The sequence below is a fragment of the Vipera berus genome (genome assembly GCF_964194415.1).
Source record: "Vipera berus genome assembly, chromosome: 6".
Lineage (NCBI taxonomy): Eukaryota > Metazoa > Chordata > Lepidosauria > Squamata > Viperidae > Vipera > Vipera berus.
This window is the reverse complement of record NC_138208.1, coordinates 10,511,524-10,516,808: the sequence shown is the minus strand read 5'-3', so window position 1 is coordinate 10,516,808 and position 5,285 is coordinate 10,511,524.

Sequence of the window (5,285 nt, the reverse complement as noted above, 5' to 3'; positions counted from 1 at the left end):
CATAGGGTCAACAATAATGGCCTAGATCTATTACTGAAGGAAAAAAATCTTTATCAGGGTCCAGTCCAAGCTGGGAATAATCAAAATGGAGACCGCTTTAGAAAGAAATAGTTCAGGGGTGTCAAACTCAATTTCATTGAGGGCCGCATCAGCATTGCGGTTGCCCTCAAGGGGCCGGGTGGGTGTGGCCAGGGTGGGCGTGGCCTACTGGGTGGGCGTGGCTAGAGTGCATATGGCCTACTGGGTGGGCATGGCCAGCTCTACATCGTTCGTATCAAGGGTGCCTATGGGGGCCTGGGCAGGAGCGGGGCAGATCTGAGGGTCTCTGGCAAAAGGAGGGTCTCTGGGCCAGGGCCAAGGCCGTGGGGGCCGTTCCCTCACTGTTTCCAGGATGGCTTCGTGGGCCACATGAAACCACATCGCGGGCCACATCCGGCCCCCGGGCCTTGTGTTTGACATGTCTGATATAGTTTATTGGAGAGGAGAGCCAGACAGAAAGATGGCTCTGGAAAAACTGACCACACGGAGCAGGGAGTGGTGGGTTTTTATACCTTCTGGGCTCTTGAGGTTGTTTCCTGTCCCTGTTTGAGGCTTTGTATTTCCTGTGGCATGAACTTTGACCTGAGTCTGAATGTGCCTTTCTGGTATTCTGATGGGAGTGGGTTAATCCTATTTATGTCCCAAAGGTCATATCCTGCTTCCTTGGGGCTGGGGCTGATGACTGTTGGATTTTTTTGGTGTGAGGGATTGTTGATTCTAGGGATCTTTGTCTTTCTAATGCCAGCTTCCTGACTCCAATCTTTCCAACAAGATTATCACACCTGCATTTCTGCAGACCTGGTGTAAAGTCGCGTGCTTCACATAGAGACGGACACAGAGCTGGGGTGAAGATGAGTTTATTCTGAACAGAACGAACTGGGGAAACAGGGAAGCCTGGCGTCTATTTGTACCTGCCCAGGTGGATGGCATCCAATCAGTTCAAACCTGGGCTTCCTGCCAGTGCAGGTGACAATGGGTGTAGATCCTGGCTTCCCACCAGGCTGACCATGCCTGGGGCTGTCAACAGCTTAAGTCATTAGGCTTATCCTGAGTGAGTAGTCATCGCCCGGAGCTGTCCAGCCCCTCTGCTGATCTGCACCATCAGCCTCCTGCTATGCTGTCCTTTGTGTATGCTGGGAGGCATACACTGCACCTGGTTTCTGTCTGGGACAGAGAGACTTGTGGAGTGGGGTTGGTTTCTGCCTTTAAAATCTTTTGGGGAAATATAGTCTGCCTTTTTAATATTTCCCAAAATATTATTTCGTTCTCTGGATTCTTCCCACACTACCATGACCTCTGCTTTGCAATCCATTCGTTTCAAGTCTAGAACATATGAGAGTCACGCATGTTGCCATAGCCACTGCTTTTCTTTCCAGTCTTTTGAAAGCCATTTTCATGGGCGGCATCAGTCCCTGGCTTCTAATCAGCTGAACAGTCCTATTCTTCAACAAACCCTACTGAATGTCCAGCACACCGTGGCTTCTTGCAGAAGCAGGAAATGGGGTCACAGATTCTATCTTTGGGGAACCCTCTCTGCCACATGAGGCCACAATAGGAGGGATTTGGGGGTGAACATTTCCAGTGCGCACAGAACCCTGGAAAGACTCGTGAATAGCACTGGCACAATACCTGTAGAACACGTTCTGAATGACTTTCAAGGGGTGTGTAGCCCTACAGGATGAACGTATGAGAGACCACCAGGAAATGACAGGCCGATAGGCTGGTCTGTGAAGTATTTTTAAAAAAAAACCAAAACAAAACCCAAGAATGCAGTAACAGTAAACATGTTTCTGCTACTGGATATTTTCCTGTGTTGGATAGAAGCCAAACTGAATACAAGGCAACCTTTACCCTTTTTCTACTGCTTTCTCACTTCTGATTATCTGGAAGCATGTCTAAAAGGTTGTTGTGATATAGCAATCCAGTAGAACAAGCCTAAGAGTTCTCCCACGGGGAGATGGGTGGCATATCCATTTAATAATAAATATATAAACAAAACAATATGCAACCAGAAAACAGAGTGGTCTTTTCAGCAAGTCAAGAAACAACCAGCCCCAGACGCGCAGGGCTCAAGCTAACTTACTTTATTATCTTTATTATCTTCTGCCTATAATGCAGGAATCTCCCCAGCCTGAAAACCTACTCCTGGGAACAATTAGACAAGGCTCCAAGGCACGCAGGTGGGTCATCCCTGCCCCTTTGTGATTCCAGGCTACCTCCACACTGTATCCCTCCTCCATGCAGGCTGGGTGCTGTTGTGATTCAGGGTCAGCCTGTGGGTTCGGCAGTTGGGTCGGACGATTCAGAGGAGGAGGAGGAGGATGTTGGAGAGGTTGCTGAGGGTGTTGGAGAGCTTGCTGATGAGAGCCCTCAGCCAGGCCCCTCCCACCTGGTTACGACGTAGATCCAGCTGTGTGAGCCTGACAGCGTGGATGAAGATGACCCACAGCTGGCCCTGTTCAAGGACGCCTGACGCAGGAGGCAGTCAATCAGAAGTAAACAGAGGAAGGCAATGGGGCACCTCGGAAGGAGGCAGAGAGAAGCCACGCCCTGAACTGTTTAAAAGGGGAATGCGTGGGAGGGCTGGTTTGCTGAAGGCAACCGTTTGAATAGCTCCTGTTTCATGGTTCGTGTCTTGTTCTGTTTGCTTTTGTGTCCATAAATTTGGCAGGCTTAGTTCCAGCCTCTTGCCTTCTTGTAAAAGGGGTTGTCCCTGCCTTTTCTGCAGGGCCGGTAGCAGGCTGGTACAGAACAGCTGCTCAGTACCAAGTATTTTAGACAGCACGTTCTATGGACAATGGGTGTGATACAGTGGTGGGATTCAAATATGTGAACAACCGGTTCTCTGTGTGGATGCCGCTTCCGGAAATCCAATTCTGGGCCTGGGTAACAAAAAATTAGCTACCGGTTCTGCCGAACTGGTGCGAGCTGGCTGAATCCCACCACTGCTGTGATACCTTTGTTCTCAAGGGAACCTTAATAAAAGTAAGAATCCAAAAAGGCCTCTTAGAAATTTACCCAGCTGAAAAGCCCAAAGGTGGAGAAGACCGCCATCTGGTGGTTACAAGGCGGTAGATAACCTAATCCTAGTAAAGGTCTATGGCAGGGGTCAGCAACCTGAAACAGTGAAAGAGCCACTCGGAACTGGTTCCCTCACAAAAGGAAAAACTGGGAGCCGCAAAAAATGTGTGCGCATGTGCATACATGCGCACATGCGCAGAACAGGGTTTGACTGAAGAGTGGAGCCAAGGTGAGATATGCACCTACCCTGCATATTTGAATTGATTGGTTTTTAGTCCCAGTTTTTTTTTTTTGGACTGCACATGGCAGAGGACTGGGAGCCGCAGGAGACGGCTGAAAGAGCCGCATGCGGCTCCAGAGCCGCGGGTTGCAGACCTGTGGTCTATGGGAAAATCATAGTAAAAAGCGAAGAGTAGCCAGAGATAAATTATTTACAGAAAATACAGTATATGGCACGCCTGGACACTTCCTGGCTTTCGCAGGCTAACAAGGCCACTTTTGCAAGGAGAGTCACCACTGGATGCTGGAACAAGAGAAGAAAATTTAGGGTTTTTTTTCTTTTTGAAGAGATTAAAGAATAATTTTTTTAAAAAAAATAAGGTAAAGGTTCCCCCGCACATGCATGCTAGTCGTTTCCGACTCTAGAGGCCGGTGCTCATCTCCGTTTCAAAGCCGAAGACCCAGCGCTTGTCCGAGGACGTCTCCGTGGTCATGTGGCCGGCATGACTAGACGCCAAAGGCGCACGGAACGCTGTTACCTTCCCACCGGAGTGGTCCCTATTTTTCTACTTGCATTTTTACGTGCTTTCGAACTGCTAGGCTGGCAGAAGCTGGGACGAGTAACAGGCGCTCACTCTGTTACGCGGCACTCGGGATTCGACCCGCCAAACTGCCGACCTTCTGATCGACAAGCTCAGCGTCCTAACCCACTGAGCCACCGTGTCCCTTTAAAAAAAAATGGTAGTATTTATAACCAGTGGAACAGCTTTCCTTCAGAAATTGGGGTGCTCCAGCACTGGAAGCCTGCAAAAAAAAAAGAGACTTGTCTGAAATAATATAGGGTCTCCTACTTGAGCAGGGGGTTGGACTAGAGCAGGGGTGTCAAACTTTTTAGTTTCCTTCGCTTTTTCTTTGTTTTATTTCATACCCACACTTTTCTCCTTTCCTTTCCTTTTTTGTATTTTCCTGTTTACATTTTGCATTCTTAATAAAATTATCCGAAGGTCACGTGGCGCATCGGTCTACTCTTTGCAGTTTATTAAAGTTGCATTCTTACTTAATTGGGAACAAGAGGATTTAATGTAACAGGCTTACTTCAGGGTAGACACACATAGATTTATACTATCCCAGCCTCTGGAATCTAAATTTATACTTTCTCACAATATCTTGGCATCTCCACCCAAACATTTTGAGCGAGTTTAAAATTGGTTTTGAGTCTGCCTAATAAGATGCTCTGTCTGGTTTCAAAAATTAAGCCAATTTAAGAACAACAACAACAACAAAAATCTGAAAGCAACACAACTCTTCTCAAAACCAGAGCAGCTTATCCTCCCGCTGAGGAGTCTCCTGCCCTGGAGTCTCAGTAATGGGATGGGCAGCTACATAAATTTATAATTAAATTAAATTAATGTAATAAATAAATGCTCCCAAAGGCTGCTTACCAAGCAATGCCGATGGGCCATTTGCTATACAAATGCAAGGTTATGGCATGAACTCAGAAGACAGGGAGGAGATTGTATTTGGAAAGCCTGCATAACAAGGAAAAGGTAGTGTGGACAGGTGGGGGCCCCTTTCAATGTAGAAAATAAGCATATCATACAAGACATATTAAGGGACGCGGTGGCTCAGTGGGTTAGGACGCTGAGCTTGTCAATCAGAAGGTCGGCAGTTTGGCGGGTTGAATCCCGAGTGCCGTGTAACAGAGTGAGCGCCTGTTACTCGTCCCAGCTTCTGCCAACCTAGCAGTTTGAAAGCACATAAAAAATGCAAGTAGAAAAATAGGGACCACTATGGTAGGAAGGTAACAGCTTTCCGTGTGCCTTTGGCATCTAGTCATGCCGGCCACATGACCACGGAGACATCCTCAGACAAGCGCTGGCTCTTCGGCTTTGAAACGGAGATGAGCACCAGGCCCTAGAGTCGGAAACGACTAGCACGCATGTGCGGGGGAACCTTTACCTTTACAAGACATATTGCTAAGATAAGGAATTGGGCTAAGACAGAGC